The sequence below is a fragment of the Danio rerio genome, chromosome 11 (genome assembly GCF_052040795.2).
Source record: "Danio rerio strain M-AB ecotype USA chromosome 11, GRCz13ab, whole genome shotgun sequence".
NCBI classification, from domain to species: Eukaryota; Metazoa; Chordata; class Actinopteri; order Cypriniformes; family Danionidae; genus Danio; species Danio rerio.
The window spans coordinates 36,428,227-36,451,059 of NC_141031.1; the positions used below are offsets into that span (position 1 = coordinate 36,428,227).

General features: G+C 37.1%; 1 protein-coding gene across 2 annotated transcripts in view; it reads left to right on the top strand.

Moving 5' to 3' along the window:
• Window positions 1-1,712: 1,712 nt before the first annotated feature.
• thsd7bb (thrombospondin, type I, domain containing 7Bb) overlaps window positions 1,713-22,833 on the top strand; it is a 190,388-nt gene continuing 169,267 nt past the window's right edge. For both annotated transcript variants that reach the window (XM_087273923.1, XM_087273925.1), the window contains exons 1-2: window positions 1,713-1,855; window positions 4,063-4,171. The gene's annotated coding sequence lies outside the window, so the exon portion shown is untranslated. The remainder of the gene's footprint in view (window positions 1,856-4,062; window positions 4,172-22,833) is intronic.

The following is a 22,833-nucleotide window of genomic DNA, read 5'->3' on the forward strand; positions in this document are numbered from 1 at the left end:
GAAACTTTTAGATCCAGCTATAACTTCCGAAGATGAAGGCAGGGCGAATAGACCAAATGAATGAATGCACAGCTTACATATTCCTTGTGTCTCTTGGCTATTGGTTGGAACTAATTGTGATGAGTGACATGACATTAGGGCTGTTTTTCAATATGTGTTCTTCGGCGATCTTTTGTTCTCATGTAAAGTCATCATCAACCGCCGAAGTTTCGTTCCAAAACTCAAGACCGCAAGAATGGAAGACGCAGGAAAGTTCCCGGATGTGTTCTTAATGTTGAGTATGCGCCGATGCATATTACTGTGAAATTACAGCCATATAGTGTAACTTCACAGTAGATAGTAAAGTCCATTACTATGATTTCACAGCATAATCTTGTAGAATTACCTATATTTTACTGTGAAGCAGGCTTTCCTCAGCTATTCATTCTGACATTTACCCTGACTTTGAAATCATTGTGGGTGTTTAACAGTGTTTGGTTTTATGAATCAATTGCTTTTGTTCCAGTTAATTATGTTTTTGGCTAAGCACAAAAATATGTTCATATAAAATGATTTCATATTTCCATGTTAACCTCTAAAACTAAATAAAGGTGCAGTGCACTCAAAAATGAACATTTATTATGACATTCATGTCGTTTCAAAACAGGATGATTTTCTTTCAAGTTATTTTTGAAGATGTAACCTAATTGTTTTTGGGGCTGCAATAACATTCTGTTATTTCTAAACTCCAAAATGTGCCAATACTAGCATATAAGTTCATTTGTATTAATGTCTATGCTGAATGAAATAAGAGTTTAAACTGACATGCAAAAGATATAGCCCTTTTTTAGAGTAATAAGCTGTAATCATGCAACCTGCCTTAATTTCACAATAAAATTATGAATACAACACCATTACTGTGAATTTTCAAGTTAAAACAGTTAAGTGTTAAGTCACAGTTAAGTGATCCTAGTGTAGTTTACTGCGAAAAATTACAGTAACATTGTGAAAATCAGGACATTTTTACAATGCAGCCTTTTATATAGATTTATTATTAAAGTTTAAAGATGTAACTTATTTATCACAGGAGTTTCCCTAAATGAGATGGAAAGTAAAAGTAAACATTACTGTGAAAATCTTCATTAACTCATTGCTGAAAATCATATTAAAATTTGCAATGCAATGTATATTTGTAAGGTTTTTTTACACAATAAATTGTTGCATGAATGCTGTAATGTTTTAATCTTTTTCCAATAAAACACATGAAGGTCGTGTTATTATTAGGAAGAACCAGGAAAGAATGCAGCATCTCAATTCTCAGAGGATGCATTCTCTGTTTTTGCGCTCTCCCAAGTTCCTTCTTCTGAGGTAACTTGGCAAGACCGGTCTCCACGAGAATGCAAGTCCATTCTAAGTGTTCTTGGAATTGAGAAACATCCTAGGTCTTCCTGGTAGAACTAGCGCTAAAAGTTACTTCGAAATCTTAACTTTACATAACAAGAATAAATTGCATTTTAGACCCAGCTATGGTGAACATAAGAGCCTTTTTAAAATCCAACTCCAAACCTTTAAACAGAGGTGTTTGTGATAAGAGGCAAACTTTTGAACGAGGACACTCTGATTAATTTCTTTCAACCCAGCAGGATCTGCTAACCGCACACCTGATTTTATCCCATTAATTGAAACACCTGACTCCATTTACCTCTTTAAATGAAGTGCTAATCTAGAAAGGAGGGATCTGTTTGTTCTTTTGCTGATCCAAAACAACATTCGAACAACCTTCAGCTCCCAATTCCTCTGTGAAAGTCACTAAGTTTAATTTTATGACTTTGTTTGGCATTGGCATCAGGTTAAAATTGAAGGAAAGTTTGATAAGGTTAGTGAATGATTGTTTCATTCTCATCATGGTAACATGCATAGTTATACTCTGTGGCCATATAAAGGTTTAGCTAACAGGGTGGTCCAAAAATGAAATGTGTTCCCCATTTACTCACCTTACAATATAAAAAATCCATAGTATGAAAAACTACTATAGAAGTCAATGTTGCTAGTCAGAAACATTCCTCAAAATATCTTCTTTTGTGTTTAACAGAAACTCAACCAGGTTTAAAATGTCAGAAGCAAATGATGACTATTTTTATTTTTGGGTGAACTATCCCTATTAAGCAGTATCCCTATTACATGTAGCAAAAGCTAGTTGATGTTATTTAAGATTTAAAGCTTTATTTATTCAAACTGCTACACTCGTTGTTTCCAAACCAAACCAGTGGCAAGGTTTTTTTTTTTTTTTTTTTTTTTTTTGAGGCTCGGTCTTGTTAGAAGTGAAAAAATATACACTTCATAGTCCATTTAACAAAGGCAACAGTGGGAGGTCTAATATTGCTTTCGCACAGAACTGCATTCCCAGACGCTTCTCAGCTGGAGGTGTTCCCAGAATGCACTGCCAGCATCATTCTTTATTGTAAAAAGCCAAAAACAAAGCAGGACCATAATAGAACATGTATTGACTGGTGTGACAATTATAGGTATTTTGAAACCAATTTGATGTGGAAAAATTTAGTACACCTACACCTTTGGAATGGATTTCTCTTTGATGTAATTGGGTGCAAATCTAAACTGGTTTTGTAGTTGGAAGATATTATTTGGATTTTTTTTTTTTTTTTTTTTTTGAGTGTTCATTTGACCAAAAATACAGAAATCCTTGCTAATGTTGTTAACCATTTAAAATTACTATTTTCTATGTTTATATTTTCCAAAATGTAAATAATTAATGTGGTGTAAAACACTTATATAATTCTATTATTATTATTATTATTATTATTATTATTATTAATTATTATTGCATTTATTATCAACATGAGTATATTATAATTATAGTTTAATCACATGCATTGGTCCACTTGATCTTTTATTCTTATTATTATTATTATTATTAATGTAATATTGCTTTTTTTCTTGTCGTTCATCTTATTAATATTACTTTGTCTTCTTATTATTCGTACAGTATATTATCATTATTATTGCAATGTTTTTTCCTTGTTCTTATTTTGTCTGCTGCACCTCATTTTTTGGCTTCTTTTTCTCCCTTTCTTTTCTTCTTTTTTCTACTTTTTCTTCCCTTCTTTTTATTCTTCTTCTACTTATAACTGTTATTATTGTTTTCGTTGTTGTTCTGACTGGTCCTTTTGTTATCTCCTCATTATCAGTATTCCTACCATTGGTTGTTGTTTTGTAGAAGTCGTAGTAGTAGTGGTTGTAGAAGTAGCATTAGTCGCTGTAATAGTATCAGTAGTAATTGTTGTTGTAGTAGACGTTGTTGTTGTTGTGGTGGTAGTAGTAGTAGTGGTAAAATAAAAAAAATGTAAAAAAAACTTTTTTTGCAGCCAAATAACCATTCAATATTCATTACATATTTATTTGTTGCTCCAAACATGTTTCATATTATCTTGAGTGTTGAAACACTGCACAAAAAATCTTACTTAAGAGTTTTTGTCTTGTTTTCTCGTCCAAATTTCTAACACTTCTTAAAACAAAGCATTTTATCTAGACAAGTAAAAATGTATTGTCTTGTTTTCAGAAATCAAAAGTGAAAGTGAAAACAAATTGACTTTTTTTACCCAAGCAAACAAAATCCAATCCAGGCTCATTCTGAAAACGTACAGCTGTATACATTTTTTGAAGGGAGCAAAATACGTCCCAGTCACAAATCCACCAGAGGCTGCTGTATATACATTAAGATCTCACATTTCTCTCACAAGTGCCATTCACATCTGCTCTTATCGCATAATTCCACCAGAGGCCACTGTCGACTGACTGAATGAATGACTGACCCACCCTCCTCCTTCCCTTAACCCAACCAATAGGGTTTTTAAAAGCACCGATTCACCCGCCCACCCACTTCCTTGAACCCAACCCACAGTTTTAAAAAGCAATCCAGAAAAAGAAAAGCCCTGATCTGATTTTTTTTCTTTATTTTTTTTTTCTTCAGATTTTACCGCATTCTCACCCTGTTATTTACTTGTGTATTTTATTTTTTGGCTTTTGTTTTTGTCTTACCTGCTTTCTGGTACTGTTCTTCGCCAGACTCAACCCCGTCGTCATGGTCAGCTCCTCTCTGTCACTCCAGTCCACCGATGTACATGGCAAGCTAACTGGACAAACTGGTGACAGCGGGAAAGTCGTCTACATGGAGGTAAGCAGTCAGCTGTTAAGCGAGAAAAGGAACTGTGTCATACCACCCCATAGCTTTCGTTTTAAAAACGAAATACAGCCATACGTACTTCTAGCTACATAATTTGCGATTTCCAGAAATGTATATAGGGGGACATTCTCAGAATGAGCCTATGTTGACAACATCTGTCAATGGATTAACCAAAATAATCTTATTTTTGGTCAAACAAGATTGTTTTACTTGCACCATTTGCAGATTATTTTGTTTGTTTTACGGAAAAACTAACCTCAATTTGATTTATTTCTGAAAAAAAGACTATATTTTTGCTTGTTTTGAAAATCCTTCTTGATTTATGAACTTTTACATATTTGGACTAGAAACAAAAAGATATTTATGGAAACCGTGACACTTTTGGATTATAATATATAATGGTTTGATCTAATTTGTAACAATGATTGAACAATTTTTGGTCAGCATGTAATGGAAACTGTGGCACTTTTTAATATAGTATATGAGGATAATTTGAGATAATTTGTATAATAATTCAACCATTCAACAACCAGTGTTAAGTAAAAGGTTTTTAAATGCAGTGTTACGAACACAAACTTCTGCATATATTAACTTTGAGATGCTCTGCAAGCAAAAGTAAAAGTGCAGCTCTGATTTTGATCACTCTGTTCCCTTGATCAAAGACTCATGAAAATATAATGGCTGAGGTGCAGAGAGAAATGTCTGAGAGATAGAGCATGCAGGCTCTGGTATTAGAGACATTTATGCATTTACATTTATTAATTTAGCAGACGCTTTTATGCATGTGACAAGAGCAGACAGTTCCTTCAGGAAATTTCACACTGTATGTATTAAACTTTAGCAGTGTGTGACTCGGCTTAAACTAAAGATGTAAGACTGTACCTCATATTGTGGAGAGATGTGTGTTTTTATATTTAGAAGAAGTAAAGCTTGTGAACTGAATTTATACTGTATGGAAGGCAATAAAGGTCAAAAGTGTAAAACTGTCAACATGCAAATGTTGCTTTAGTATGCACAGTTTAACTATGTTGTGAGGAATTTGTATGTAAGGTGATAATTTCAGGATGTGTACATTATATCATTACAACATCCATCATGAATAACATGGCATCTGCTGTGTCATATATCATGTATCTCTATTTACCATCACATTACATATGCAAATGTGATTTCAAATACAGCAGTTTCATTAGCCATTGTGGTTACATTGGCAGGAAGAGACTGTGTGTGTTGGCAAGTTTAATACACAGACATGCACAGTATAACATTGTTGAAAATAATAATACCTGATGCAAAATGTATATGCTGGTATGCTTACAGTTGTATACACTTTACAACTAAATCCTGATTGTTATATTTGTACAGGATTTGAAAAAAACTAAAATACCTGGTTTTAGACCACAATAATTCATTAGTATGGAGTATTGGCCTCCTTTTGTGGTCAGTACAGCATCAATTCATCATGGAAATGACAGATACAAGTTCTGCACAGCAGAAGTGTATTAGTGCATTATCATCCTGATACACTGCATCGCCTAAAGGATGCAATGTTTGAACCAATGGGTACACAGGGTTCTCCAGAATCATTTGGTAATCATTGGTAGTGATGCGCATATCTAGCACAAGCATTGGGTTTAGGGAATGCCCAATCACTGATCCACCCCCATGCTTCACTCTGAGCATGCAATGGTCTGGGTGGTACTCTTCTTTGGGGCTTCTCCACACCGTAACTCTTCAGGATGTGGGAAAGACAGTAAAGGTGGACTAGTCAGAGAACAATACATGTTTTATATTGCCCACAGGTTTGTCATACAGCAGTTTCACCGGCTGAAAATTGCACACACTTTGTTTCAAGACTTTTGGCCCGTCCATTTTAATCTGAAGTATTTTTTGGCTTGGGTTAGACTAGCATTGAAAATAATATGTAGACACCAAAACGGCATGACCACTTTTTACAAAAAATAAATAAAAATTAATAATAATTAAAAGGATAATTAATATAGTTTATACTTTTTTAACAACAACAAAAGTCTTTAAATTAAAAATTAAAGCATTAACAAATGTCCTTTTTCCACTGAAAGCATAAGCAGGTAGAAAGTGTTTCTTCTCTTAATCACAGCTGAAAGCTGAATGGACCACATAAAAAAACAACAACTTATGATTACAACTCAAGTTAATACTTGTCAGAATTGCTCAAAATCAGCCACTTAGTGTTTTTGATGGGGTCTCCGCATCTCTGTAAACTGCTGATTGGCTGTCTCTACGGCTTGTGTTTGACATAATGGGTTTCTGGGAATTTAGGCCATTTCAAAAGCTTGGTTATGCCTCTGGGGAAATAGAATCAATACCCAATTAAAGTATTACAGGAAATGGAAACTCCATTAAAGTGTTTTCTTTAAACCTGAAGCTGCAGGATTTTATTTTATTCTTTTTTTTTATGTCCAGGAACGTGTGATTTTGGAAGGTTGTTTTATGTATACATCACAGATCTTGTCCTGGTTAACACCATCACTTCACCATCTACAGCAGCTCTTACTATAACAGGAGCCTTAAACTTGCAAAGACAAAACTTTTTTTTTTCTATAGTTAAAGTAGATGCAGTAACTCAGGGTAGAAAGTTGTGTTTGCACTGTCAAGATAATTTGCTCTATTTTAGCGATCTAGGCACAAAATCCAAAGTGCAGGGCACAAAAGCATTAAGGGCTTGTCATAGTACACTTTTGCCATTTTAAGGACGGAAAAATACGCTCTGTGGTGCGGCGCATGGTCTAACAGGGTTGAGCTTATTCTCTTGAATGAGTTGTAGGTGTGTTTTGAGAATAAACCAGTCAGAGTCTCATCTCCCATTCCCTTTAAGAGGCAGATGTGTCACGCCATAGCGCATTTGCTTTTTACATGACAGACTTTGTAAGTGGAAAAACTGAACACTAGCGAGAAAACAGTTAAACAGAGCATCTGCAGTGCGAGAATGAGCCTCCTCATTCTTCACTTTTACTTTTACTCTGTTTTGTGGATAAGGAAATGTGTTGTACGCACAGACATCAATTAGCCTACATAAATAATTTTAATCATTAAGCACAAAGATTTGTTTTAAAACTATTTCTAAATTCAGTTCTAATTTCCAGCAAACGAATAAATGAACAATAATAACGTAGTGTGTTCAAAACCTGAGTTGTATCCGAATACACATGCTATGCCCCATATGGTCCAAAACCTAACATGTTGGGAAACCTAAGCTTGTTTTTAATAAAACAAATATAAATATGCATATATTTATGATACAGCTACTAATAATAACATTATACAAAAGCAAATTGTCATGAATAAACTAAAAAAAGCCCCCCTTGTCACCGACTAGGTCCCAGTCATTCCCCTCGCTGGCCAGCAGAGGCCGCCATCCCCGGACATTTAAACATTACATCATCCACTTAAACTGATTGCGCACACACCTGAACTGAATCCTGTTAACGACCCACGCTACCTGTTATAAGCCACGCTCAAACACCAGTCCAGTGCGAAGTCTTGTTCTGCCACGGCCAACATTTCTGAGCGTTATTCCTTGCCTTCTCCTGTGTATTACCCCGGACTGTTTCTGACTCTGAGTTGTCTTCTACTTGCCCACGACCCAAGCTTGTTATATGGACTCTGAACCACGCTGCCTGCCCTCGACCCACACTTGTTATACGGACTCTGAACCACGCCGCCTGTCACTGATCCATGCTTGATATATCACACTGTGTCTGTCAGCTGCCAGCCCCACGACCAATACTGAATGCTGTTGATGTGAGTTCGCACTTTAGTGCGTGTTGTATGATTGTAATTAAACTGTGTCTATTAAATACTGCAAATGGATCCCTCCGTGTCAGTCTCCTCGTTACACCCCTATAGATGAAGGCATGAAATCAGTGGTTTTTATATTCATGTAGACTTTCTTTTTTAGACCAGAACGCCTAAAGGCGCACATAGGAGCGTATATAAGTGTAAAGTGTGCCATTTGGGATGCAACTTTAGACTTTTTTTACCTATTAAGAAAGTTTGTCCATAAGATTCTTGGAAAAACTAATGTTTGTGTTCAAAGACAAAAAAAGTCACAAAAGTTTGTAACGAAACTAGAGCTTTTTGTTTTTAATGAGGATGCTATTTTCACACATGATTGTTGCTTTAAATCTGCTGTAGGAACAGATGCTGCTCATATAAGAGCTATTTTATTGAAGATCTAGTCATTTAATGCCCATTCAGCTTAAATATAGCTCTTCGTCTGATGTGCTGTTTGTGTGAGTGAACGTGTGTAGCATGAAGACAAACTAGCCACCCTCCGCTACCTGAAATGTCTGTAACCTCTCATCACGACACCATTAAACCTTCAATCAACACTTTCAAATAACCTTCAACCTCTTCTATGGAAACGCGCTCTGTAGAGTATTGTGCTACTGCTGCTGCAAATGCTCCATGCACAAATGAACATTTCCGGTAAACACTTTTCTAAATGGCTATGGTTTAATAGCTAGTTCACAGGTCACACAGATTTGGGACTGACCCTCAAAACATTGGTGCAATCAGTCTGGATATTAGAGCCATTGTGCAACTAGCGCATTCACTAATGTGCAAATTATCATAAGACAGAGGAATCATAGCTAAATATGCTTAACCTTTAGAAAGGGCAAGCAGAATTTGTAGTTACTCAGATTTTATAAACAGTCACCAAAGTGACTTTGGTAGGAAACAATGACTAATTAAATCACATTACATTAATGACAATTCCCTAGACGGAGACTCAAATGCCATGGAGAGACGCATGCATTTCTTTGATAACAAACAGAAGTATAAACGCAAATTTAAAAGGATAATTCAGCCAAAACTTACCGTTTATTCATAATCTACTCACATTTCACTTGTTCCAATCCGGTTTGTTCTTCTGTTGAACACAAAAATAAATATTTTAAATAATGATGGTAAGCATTAGGATTGTTTTCATCCACCTATGTCGCATAAAAACATGATTATGGAAAATGCGCAAGAAAAAAAAAACAACCCAGGCTGAAAACGTACCTCTATATACATTTCTGGAAACCCCTAAAATACATCCCAAGAGGTCTGTTTTTTGCAGTTTATGTGTTCACGAATCCACCAGTGGTCGCTGTGTACACTTTTTGAGATCTCAAATTTCTTTTGCGAGTGCCATTCATGCCTGCTGTTCTCACGTCAACCCACTGACTGAATGACTGACTGACCCACCCTCCTCCTTCCCTAAACCTAAACAATATGTATGTATTGACCTACTTGCCCACTTCCCTAAACCCAACCAACAATTTTTAAAAGAAATCTAGATAAAGAAAACCCCTTGTTGGATTACCACCACATTTTTAGATTTTACCACATTTTCACCCTGTTTTTTGCTTGTTTATTTTATATTTTGGCTTCTGTTTTTGTCTTACCAGACTCGAACACCGTTGTCGTGGTCAACTCCTCTCTGCGTCTTAAGTCCGCCGACGTACATAGCGTGCTAACGGGACAAATGGTGACAGCGGGAAAGCCGCCCATACAGAGGCAAGTGTAAAGCTGGTAAGTGCAAAAAGGAACGGCGTCATGGTGCCCTGGCTACATAATTTATGGTCTCGGCTACAATTTCAGAATGAGCCCATGTTGGAAAAAACATCAGTTCACCAAACTCACCGCTGTTTACTCAGTGTAACCACAGAAACAGGGACACTAGAGCGTTTTAATGTCACATTGATCAGCTGGTTTTTCTATAAGTTGGCGTGACTGATGAATCGCAGCTTAAAAATGCTCCAGTGTCGCTGTATCTCATGTGGATACACTCTGTAAACATCGGTGAATTTGTTGAACTGATGACTTTCTTGGCCAATCACAGTATTTCTGTAAAGAATGTGAACACAATGGCAAATCAGCAGTGTTTAAGAACGTGCTCAACAGTGCTCAAATGTTTGCGGGAAATTTTAGTATCGATTGGTACCGAATTCCAGTATCTTGGCAACCCTAGCTGACTTGCATAGAGATTTTTTTTTTTTTTTTTTTTTGCCTAGAATCGCTGTCAATTTCTAACATTTTCCAAAAAAAAAAAAAAAAAAAAAAACTGTTGAAAAAAAAAAGAAACATAAATATTTGGAATAATTCGAGGGAGTAAATTTTCGTATCTGTGTGAACCTTCCCTTTAACTCTGCTTTAAATTGTGTAGTTTGTAGTTTGCAAAGTTTCCCAACACTGACCAAAGCAAATCAGCCAGTGACATTCTTTAAATAATCAATTACAAGAAGCCGAGTTATCTGAAGACTGCTAAAGGGTCTTTAAAAATATCAGATGTGTTGATTTTATAAGGGAGAAAAAAAAGAATTACGAATTAGCCGTGTAAGTTTTGGCCGAGAGTTAGATTTACTTCTGAAGAGACATTTACTTTAGAAATAAGCAGCACGTCTATTAACTTCCCCAGCTAATTAGCCTGAAATTAAGTGACAGCCCAGAGGCAATATGGGTATAAACACGTCTTTGTTCAGAGCGAGTCAAACTATAAATGGGCAAAGTTTTCAAAGGTTCTTCTAATGAGGACATTCTTACAATGTTTTAGCCTTTACAACCTAGATAAAAATATCACTTCCCTTTTTAGGATATGCGTTACATAGTAAAAAAAATAGGTACTTAAATATCTATTACTTCATGTCCACACACACGCACACGCATGTGGATGTCAAATTATTTGTGAAATGATCCATTGCCTTTTGGTCCTAAGAGATATTTCTATGAAAATAATTTGCGTGGTCTCATGAAGAAACAAAACTATTTTACGCTTTGTCGGTGTAATGGTTAATTCATATAAATTTGCATGAATCGTAAACCCCCCCCCCCCCCACCCCCCCCCCACCCCCCCGGAACCTGAACATTACTGGGGGATGAGCAAATAGTACTAAATTAAACACTTATTCATACATATTTCATATGAATTAGCCACTAAATCAAAAAGTTACGGATTGTCATGAATGGTGTTGGGGAAAGTTACGTTTGAAAGTAATGTATTGAATTACCATAAAAAGTAATGCAACTACTTACTTTTTGGGAGAGTAAATAATGCATTATACGTTACTTTTTAGTTACTTTTGCGTTACTTTTTATTATCTGGCTGAGGCTTGATCTTTTTCAGAAGTAGTTTTTAAATGAGGGGATCTGCTATTAACACCGCAGTGTACACCTACATTTACCTTTAAAAAGCACATAAAAAATATTTTAGGATAATGTTATCTGAGAACTTCCTGACCCCAGCTATTCCTGCCGTATATATAGATTATTGACAGATTAAAGCAATGCGTTTGCTACTTTTGTACTATTTGTTTTAAGTAAAATCACTGTCTATTGAGTGATCATCAAAATGATGAACACATGCTCTCATTGACTGTTTGATTTATTGTGACTAATTGTAGCTTAATTTATTTGTTTAAAAGCTAATTAATTCAATAAAAAGTAACTTGTATTACATGTTTAAAAAAGTAAGGAAATAAATATGGTTTGAAGGATATTAGGAAAAATATAAAGATTTAAAAGACTATTATTTTGGGGTTACACTGTGATCCTTAACGATATCTTGTGAATTTTTTTCGTGTATGTATCTGGCACATTTTACTGTTTCAACGCTTTTTGTCTGTACTGTAAATCTGGTCGCTGGCCCTATGATAACATTTTGATGGTGTCGCAGACATACGTTAAACATGAGGAGCAAGGGGTGGAAAGGTGGGAGGGCGGGGTTGATGTGTCAAAAGCGATAGTGAAAGGGTTGAGGTAGATATATTGTGGATGAAATTGAAGAGTGGGGGGTAGGTAGATATGTTGATGTGTGATGTGTCGCTGATAAAATTAAAGGAGAAAGGGGGGGTTCCGAAAACGCATGGGCCCTTGATGAGAAAGAATCATCCTAACTTTTCCCCTCAGCGGCACCACTGCATGAGTGTATGGGTGTTTCCCAGTAATGGGTTGCAGCTGGAAGGGCATTCACTGTGTAAAACATGCTGGATAAGTTGGTGGTTCATTCCACAGTGGTGACCCCTGATTAATAAAGGGACTAAGCCGAAGGAAAATGAATAACTGAATGCATTTAAGTGGATTTAACAAAACAATTTAGTTGTCCCCCTAAAATTTTAAGAATTGTGTTGATTGAGCTCAGTAGTTTGAACAAGCAGCTAAAATCATGTTTGAGTGTGTTACTCGTATATTCACATTTGTGTTTTTACGTTTTCATTCTTGGCTTTTATTTTGTCATAAGCCACATTTTCCTCATGCTCTGTTGGCTTGATCTGTCAATGCTGATGATTTCAGATTTTAATATTATTGTAGCGACATTTGTTCCCCAAAACCAGGCAAAAACCAGACCCTAACAGGCATTCTGGCATATTATTTTGGCTGTATCCTCTGTGAAATTCATGTGAAAATGATCAAAGCATCCAAACACAGAAAATAAAGGCCAAATATCCTGGATTGGTTCAAATATAGCTCTTATTACCGAGCCTTTGGGTTAAGGAAAATGCCTTGTGTTGGCTGAGGCCAGAAGAGAGAGAGAGAGATCTCATTTGGTATTCTCGTCGATTCCCCTGTATATTTGTCTGGAACAATCAGGTGATTACGGCAGCAGAGCTAGATGGCAAATCAATGGCATGCCTTTCTCTGTTGTTTCTTTTCATAACATCTCATCATGAAGGCCAGAGTCAGTTCAGACACACTGAACATACAATGCTGCGTGCAAAAGGTTAACCAAGCACAGGTCAACATTAATCAGATTGCTTGAAAATGTCAGCAGAGGGCAGAATACTTAAAACTGCAGAAGCGCATTACTCATTCAAAAATGACAAATATGACATTCACCCGACCATTGTAATGATTTATAAAAGCACTGGATCTAAATAGAGTTGCCTAGATCGATTTTCAATCTTTTGAAGCAGGTTATAGATCATGTTGTGTAAGAAACAGACTAAAATAAGTGTACTGGGAAAGTTCTAATGGTTTCTTCTACAAATACCATTAAAAACTATACAAACCTTCATTTTCAACTGTGGGACATTCCATTAGGATTTCACATACCACCATTAGAAGGTAAATCTGACACACAAAAGTCCATTTAAAGTTTCAGTTGTGACCATTGAAATTATTAAAAATTCAGCCTTTTTTCACTCTCAACAGTTTAGTCCCTTGCAGTTTAAATACGACCCATGACAAATAGCATTTGTTAGGTTGGAGAGCTCCTAAATGTCCGATCTTACTCTAATATTTTATTTTGTTTAATATTTCACCTGTTTTCATTGTGTATCTCTCCCTGCTCTTGAAAATGACACCGCTAATGAGTTTTCAATGAGATTACCATTAAAACTGTGAGTTTGCAGCTTATAATGGATGTGGTGCATTTAAAGGAGTGTTAACTGCAAACAAAGGCATCCTTTACAGCAGAGGCCACCAATCTCGGTCCTGGAGGGCCGCTGTCCCTGCAGGGTTTAGCTCCAACTTGCCTCAAAACACCTGCCTGGATGTTTTAAGTATACCTAGTAAGACCTTGATTAGCTTGTTCAGGTGTGTTTGATTAGGGTTGGAGGTAAAATCTGCAGGGCACCGGCCCTCCAGGAACAAGTTTTCGTGACCACTGCTTTACAGTAAATTGAGCTGTCCTTAATGTCTACACCCAAAAGCAACCTGGCTGGTATTGTTACTACCAAATAGAATAAGCCTAATTTGCCATTGTGAATTAAAGATTCACAGTACAAACAGTCTCTAGGGTCAACTATTTTTAGTCAATAGGCCAAAATATAATGTACCCATCTAAAACAGTCAGGATTTACAGCATAAAAAAAAAAAAAACATTAGCATCATAATGTGTTTATTTGAATGTATAAACGCACACATACAGTACATTTGAAAGCTGCACATAAACAGTATTTGGTCTAAATCATGAGTGGGCCTTGCAACAATGATGTATAAAACACTTAGACAAAATAAACAAAAAAATAAATATGCATATATACATAAACGCATATTAAATACGTCAATACTTTTCACTCTGGTAAAAGTATTCAAAAATGAAAGAAAAAATATTCAAAATGATTCTGTTTTGTCAAGTTAAACTTGCCCATTCAGCTTAACATGTTTAACATGTTTACAGTAATGTTACATAAGAACACTGTATTAGACTACTAGCTAGCCGGCAGCTAGCTCTCAGCAGCGATTTTGGCTCGGCGACAGGTTTTGCGAAATCGCTGACAAATGCCTGAAATCACAGGCACATTTGTGCTTGTTCACGGGTGTAGCAATCACAAAATGTGAACAAGCAAAGACACAATCTGTGAGAATCGCAGATGAGTTGCTCAAGCTGTCGGCAATTCAATTCATGCCGTGTGAAATGAGATTTAACTGAAAATAACATTGGAGATCACCTAAAGCCAATGAGAGAGCAGCATTCACTTGTGTTTGTGAATGGGAGACCACATGGGAACGCTATTAGAAAAGCTGTAAATGAGGCTAGCAGGGGGCACTCAACCTGTGGTCTGTGTGGGTGCTAATGCCCCAGTATATTGATGGGGACATTATACTGTTCAGTGAGTACAGTCTTTCGGATGAGACATTAAGCCGAGGTCCTGACTCTCTGTGGTCCCAGGTTTAACCCCGGCATCCTGGCCAAATTTACCCACTGGCCTCAACCATACCCATATCATAATTGTCTTCATTACTCCGTCTCCTCTCCACTCATCAGCTGGTGTGCAGTCTGGTGCAATATGGCTGCCATCGCGTCATCCAGGTGGATTGACGCAATTTGATGCTTATGGCAAGTGAAGTGTAAATCCTGCATGCCATCATGCATGAATTAATGATATCTTCGCTTCTAAAAATACAAATTTTCCATGATCACATCACACATGACTGAAACAGCATGTCAAAAGACACGTGAATATTTTTGAGCCCCTCCCCCGCCCCCTAAATTTCACAATCATGTTTTCAGGGGCCCTGTCATACAACCGGCGCAATAGTATACGCAAGGCATATTTGGCGTGATGTGTTGCTATTTTCAGACCAATGCAACCTTAATTTTCCTGTTTTTCACCACATTGTTTAAATAGCAAATTCATTTGCGCCGATTTGTGGACTCATGGGTGTGCTGGTCTAGAAAGGACGTCAACCTGTCGGGTTTTGAACCCTATGGGGCATTAGAATAAGATTTGTGTTTGGATAGAACTAATTTTTTTCACCACATTTCGTTATAATTGATCATTTATTTATTTGCTGAAAATTAGAACCGAATTTAGAAACAATTTTGAAACAACTCTGTGCGCTTAAACTAAATTAAATATGACGGTTAATGGATGTGTTCAGGGGAGTGTGTACAACACTGTTTCCTTATCCATGAAAGTGAAGGAGTAAAGGTAAAGAGAAAGAGGTCGAATGGCGGAGGCTCGTTCTTTATCCTGTTTTCTCGCTGGTGAATCGTTTTTGCACTTACAAAGTGCGCCATGTAAATATGAAACGCACAATGGCACGATGCAACTGACTCTTAAAGGGAATGGGAGTTGAGTCTCTATTGATTTAGTGAATGTTATTCTTAAAACACAATCATGACTCATTAAGAGAATAAGCACAACCCTGTTAGACCATGCAGGGTGCAAACCTTATTTTTCCATCCTTAAAATAGCAAAAGTGGATTTGGACACTTATGCGCCATACACTTTAGACTTTGCACCTAGATCGTTAAAATAGAGGCCCATGGCTCAATTGCGGTAGCCGAGCTCCCCTAGCTCCTTTGTAGTGTGCATGTCTATATACTGTATGGACTTTTCCTTTTTTTGGATTCTAATATTTTCCGTAAATGGGGTTTTGTCCAGTAAAAGCATTTGAATGAGCTCTTTAAAAAAAGCGAAGGTCCGTATACGTTCATCTTCATTTTTCACTTCAAAGCCATAACCTAACGCCTGCTAATATACCAAGACATTACGTAAATGGCAGACTAGAGATGTTTAATAACTTCATCTGAATACAGAGAGCCAGGGAGTCTTCAATCAGCAGGCCAGCGCTGACATTTAAACAGGCACCTGAGCAAATTAAACCCGGAGAAGGTTAAGCTCTGTTAACACCATCGCAATGTCAAAAAATCCCGCATAAAGTTACTTTCCCATGCCTCTTTTATTTGAGGTGGGATTGAGTGTGATGGCTCCCAAAGCCAGGAGAGCTCTCATACTGTGCTCTGTCTGAAACGAATTATCTACTTTTAGCTTAGCAGGATTTGTAGACAGAGAGAACAGCAAGAGAAATGGGATACTGTCAGCGTGACCCCTTGGGGAGGGTTGTGAATTTGGTGCACTGTCGTCCCTTTATGTTCCTCAGAAGGCCTGGACGCGATGAAGACTTTACTTTATAGGCGTTTCTGACAAGGTAATGGTGCAGGAAAGTTATCCCATCTAGATGGCGCGAAGTTATAGGTTGTTTTAGCTAGAGCACTGCTGTCAGGTCTTTCTAAGCAAAGCGTTCACATGTGAAATTGATAATTCTGGGTTATCATTTTTAACCCCAGGTTATCTTGCTCTTTGCACATTTTAGGGATCTGGCAGATGCATTAAGGTGGCTTCAGGCTATTTTTTTCTGGCATGTTCTTCCTCTAAAATCAGACCAAAGTTTAGCTTTGGTGTTGGTGACACTAGCTACTAGTTGAGCTGTGTGCATGTTCATTTGGTTATTAATCCTGGTTTTGAAATGTCAAACTGTTGATTGGCTCAGCATTTATATGTGCTTTGCATATTGACTGTGCTCATAGTTTTGATTGGACAAATACAGCACAACACAAGCATGCAGTTTGTGTAAATATCTCCATCTGTGTTGCCACAAAAATCCAACATTATCTGGTTTTTATTTATTTATATATTTATTTATTTAAAGAGGTGCCATTATCATAAACGTAAAACTTTTTTGTAAAGATTTTTTATATATTTATTTTCACAGAAAGACTAATTGTTTCATATATTAATAAAATAAATATGTGTGCAATATTACAAGACACATTTTTTGCTAAATTAAAGGAAATATAAATCATTTTGTTACTGGCATTTCACTCAGATGCCAAAAAACTAAAATAACACATTACGAGTTAATGCATTATTTGTTGTTTGGTATTTAGGGAATGTGTGTGTTGTCATTAATTTAATTCAATTATTCCTATAGAGGTTTTTACAATGCATATTGTGTAAAAGTTAATTAAATATGCAGATAATCAAAGCACAATTTGAATGCAATATGTGTTTGTTTTTGTTTTTAGAAATAATCTATAACCTTTACAACATTCTGGAAATGAATGTTGCCACGCTGCCTTGCAAAAGCCTTATAAAGTGTGAAATGTTACATAACCCATGGCTTCAATTCTGAGATGAAAAGTGCAAGTATCAGAGTGTGCCTTTTTGAAAATTATGCCATAATTGTCTCTGTGTAAACAGCAAAAAATGCACCATTCACTGAAAATAGTGATGCTAAGCTCATTTAGATTACATGTTCAGTCTATAGAGATGCACACAAGTACTTGACAACCAAAACAACAGATGCATAAGCTGGCTTTCCATCCAAATGTGTAGTAAAAATTTGCACACAAAAAATCACAAATGTAATTTAGGTTTGTTGCCTAGCAGTGTAATATGGCTGTATATTGTAACTGGTGGGAGGCATGCATTGGCACAAAGCCACAGGCAGAGTGCCTTAGTATCCCACCAATGCCTATATAAAGCCACATCACAGTTTGACGGCATAATTCTGTAAATAAAAAGAAAACCAAACACAGTCTCAAAACCTTTTTGTATTAGGAACAACTTTCTAAAATCATTCATTCACATCTGCAGCTGACGTCAGAATAGCAGAAATTGTTGCCATTTCACCAACTTGTCTTTAGAGCTAGTGTTTGAATGATTCTCTAGCGTAATGTCTAAAGTGATGACAAAACAGGGGATTTTGCTCACATTTTAAGATATATTTAAGATTTAGATAGATAGATAGATAGATAGATAGATAGATAGATATCTTCCTACATTCCTACAGCATTACAGTCTACAGTATTTATACTGATTGCAACAGAGATCACAATAATTAACCCTAAAAAAGCAACACAATCCCTACTAGATTGATGTGTTCCCGATAAGGAAAAACGCTAAACCCATGCGGGCATTTCTTTTTTTTTTTTTTTTTTCTGCCAACACATCACATTACATTCCTGGTATGCGAGTCCCATCTCACACTCAATACACTACAGTTATATGGTATAAATGCAGCACTTTAACATAAAAAAGAGAGATCGACTTCGAATATCCCTTACCAGTTAATAATGATTTGATCAGCTGTAGTTTAAAATTACTCTGTATTTTTCCTCCTGTAAGGGCTTATTATGTGGTCTATATTGCCATGTTGTGGATGGGCAACGTCGACCATCTTTGAGTATGAGAGGCTAATGGCTGCTGATGCGCTGTCTATCAGAAATGATAATTATTTGAAATAAGCACTGATATTATCCTTATAAAAAAAACTGCATAGTTGCAATTTAAACTACTACATTCTCGACTAAAAAGCCTCAATTACATTTATGTTGCCCAACAGCAGCAAAATTTGTCAAACTGTAGAGTGTCCTATGCTTGTTGCTGTATGTGGGCGGTGTAATACACAGGGGTGAAGGATTAAGTGGTGGTACAAGTTACTGGTAGAATATTGCACTGCTGTCAACCAATCAGATTCAAGAACCGGACAGAACTGTTTTATAAATGATAATAAAGTTTATTTTGCAAAGGAATTTCCATCTGTCATTTGCATAATTATTTTTTTTAATTGCCATTTTTATCACTTGTTTCCTCATGAGATTGTGAATGCGCATTAACACAGATGGGGATTAGATAGCCAGCTATAGCATTGTTTTACAGGATGGTCCATGCAGGATTTTTTGTCATTTGTACAGAATGTATTCAATGTATAAATTTTGTGTAAATGTACACCCTTAGGCAACTCAGTGGTGTAAGAAACTGCTGGTTGAAAATTGGAAAGACAGAAAAATATATTAAGCAATGACAACAAACTCTGTCTTACTTTCCTTTTGTGTCCCCAAAACCGATACATTACCACAGAAACATAAACGTAATTTGCCCAAAACTGAGCAAAACATATACTGTCACGCTGATGAATGATGCAATTAAACATTGGCATCTCAAACTCACAACATCCAATTCACCCCCTGCATTTCAGAGGTTCATTACATGCTGTAGATTTAATGCCATTCTTAACTAAGATATCAGCGCAAGCATTTCCTTCCGGCCGTGTTCCTAAATCGTAAGAAAATGAGCCAGAAAAAAATCAATAGGTGAAGTAAATTCACTTTAGTGACTTCCAATCAAACACCAACCCAAACAAAAACACTCAAGCACACACCCCCAACCCACGAGCCATGATATCACTTGTCTCCTGAATAAAACATGCGTCCCATTTAGATTCACTTGGCTTCATCTCGGGGAGAGGGAAATCAGGCCCGGTGGGACGAAGAAAAGCAGCAACGTCTAGAAATAGTGTTGGCACAAAGAATTGACTTATTCGTGGATAATTATGTCAATTATACATCACTGCTTCCTCTTTAGCTCAATAGCTGGCGATGAAGACGTCGGGGCTGAATCTGAAAGTCTCCACTTGAGAAAGTTAAGTTCAGAATCACGAACCACAGCACCTGCCATGACGGCACTCCTCTCAATATGCTAATTAAGGAGACAAAAAGTTCAGATTTGACAAGTAGAGCACTTCTCGGTCACATATGCTGGAGGATATATAGAAGAGATTATTAATGCAAGCGCACACATCCCGGCTGTACTCGCCCAGACGTGTCCCTCTCTCTAAACTTTTAGAGAAGCAACTTTGATATCAGCCATGTTTATATCGGGTGAGTGGGCTACCGTAATTTTCCTGGCCGGATCAATAATATTAATCAAAAAAAATGAACCGGGCTATGTTTGGACAACCAGAAACCCGATAAGCACGGCTGCACCTGTGTTTCCGCACACAGATCCTCGGCTCTGCGCTTGTCGCTTTCCTTTATCCACCCGGAAGGTTTTCTGTGTGTGACACGTATTGACGTTTCCCCATGCATACTGTCACCATGATAGATTTTCAGTCCTTTGCCATAACTCCCCGCAGTCTTGAACCTCCCTGTTTCCATCAGTCCGTCTTTCTTTCTTTCACACACACACATGGATTGATCCGACACGTGCAAGAGTAGCGAATGTCTACAGTAGTCAATCAATGCATCCTATCATTGAATAACAAAGTCTAGCAAGTACGACTATTCCCACTCAGCATGAATAATTAATAATGGCTACTCTTATGGACACAAGCTTTATATTTTCTTTCTTTATACTATATTCGCAGTAAGATTGGCCTCTGGGCACAGCAGGGTTTTTTTAACACGCACCGCCATCAACAAACCAAATGCACTGCAGGCTCCAGAACAAATATCTTGTTTGATGTAAATCCTTAATTAGCAGACACTATACAGGTCTTGCTTCCAGCTAGCTGCATCACAGGCTATATTTCAAAAAAGTTGTTAAGGTTTTTTTTTATTATGCTGCTTTCATAAAGGCACAGTATTATCAATGAGTAGAGAGGGTATTGGCCCAATGCATCTAGAAGACATTGAAGATGCTTATTTAAAGGTTGCTCAGTGAAGAGAAACGCTCCGGAGTTATGTACGGATCTGGCCGCATAATCATGATTGAGGGGGATCTAAAGTAATTATTTGGGTAATGTGAAATCAAAATTGGAGCGGCGCACTGGGTCGCACAATCGCCTCACAGCAAGAAGGTTGCTGGTTCGAGCCTCGGCTGGGTCAGTTGGCATTTCTATGTGGAGTTTGCATGTTCTCCCCGTGTTGGCGTGGGTTTCCCCCAGGTGCTAAGGGTTTCCCCCACAAGTCCAAAGACGTGTTAAAGGTGAATTGGGTAAGCTAAAATGTCCGTAGTGTGTGTGTGAATGAGTGTTTCCCAGTAATTGGTTGCAGCTGAAAGGGCTGTGGCGACCCCAAATTAATAAAGGGGCTAAGCCAAAAAGAAAATAAATAAATGAAATCAAAATCAATACAAATAGGTTAATGCAAATTAGGGATGCTCCGATCGATTGGCCGAAAAACGGTATCGGCCGATAATCACATTTCATTGATCAGTACTCGCCAATCTGGCAGATATCATGAGTTAACTAGCAGAGGTAGACGCATGTGTGTTATACATAGCCTACAGCAGCCACAACACGTGAGGAGGTAAAGGATGCGCAAATGATGCAATCGATGCGCTCGCGTCACAACAGCTAACATATATACAGATATGGTGTGACCCGTTTATACAGCCTATCGGTTGGAGGACCACTGTAGTACAGTAAACTGTAAAATACAGTAAAAGGTATACACAGCACAGAGCTTTTGAGTATACTTTAATAATACTGTGACAATGAAGAGACATCATATCAATCAAAAGTATACTTTGGGGTACCACAAGGCTCAGTTCTTGGTCCCTTGCTTTTTACATTTACAGTATATATGCTATTGCTATATAGAGTTAAGTTTTAACTTTTATGCCAATGATACACAACTCTGTCTTCTCACAACCTGATAATTTCCATAAATTCACAAAACTAACAGATAGTATAGCTGATATTCAAAATTGGATGACTAATAACTTTCAGAAAAAATGACTGGACTAAAAAAAAAAAAAAAAAAAAAACTCTTGCAAAATTTTAGAATACTGCCAAACCCAGGAATGGGCAAACTCTGTCCTGGAGGGCCATCCCTGGCCTAACCTTTAATAGATGTTTTTTTAAGCCCTCAACATCAGTCAAACATTTTTTGGTGAAATTTAATAGCAATCTGTCATTTGAAGGCCACATTTTTAGCAGCTGAAAACAAGCACGTTAGGGTAACATACTTGAAAGTGAAAGTTCTGCTTAAGAGCATCTCACAAGAACACTAGCTCATTTACTTAAAGGCTTGACGTGTTTAGAGTCGCAGAAATGGCTACTCCTACCATATAATTACAGAAGTCTGAGGCAACATTTTACACATGCTCACCAATACTGGACATAAAAGACTTGAAACCGCTTTCCCAGTCTGATGAGTCTCAAATTGAATGGTATAGGGTCAGAATTAGGTGTAAAAAACATGAAAGTATGGATCTATTCTGTGTTGTATCAGTAGTTCAAGCTGAATTGGGGATGTTTTGCTGTGTGAGGGATATTTTCTTGGCTCACTTTGGGCCCATAGTATAGCTGAGCATTATTAAACAATTTTACTGTTGCAGAACTGCACTGCTGACCATGTCCATCCCTTTATGAGCACAGTCACAGTGTACTCTTCTTGTGAAGGCTACTTCCAGCAGGATAACACAGCATGCCACAAATCTCAAATCATCTCAAACTTTCTTCCTGAGCATGACAGTAAGTTCACTAAACTTCAGTGGCCTTCACATTCACCAGATCTCAATCCAACAGTATCTTTGAGATGTGCTGCAATGGGAGATTTACATGATGGATATGCAGCTGAAAAACTTGATCAGCATTAAAATTTTAGTTAAACTAAAACAAAACAAAAATGTTGTTATTACTCATCCTCCTGTCATTGCAAACCCCTGAGA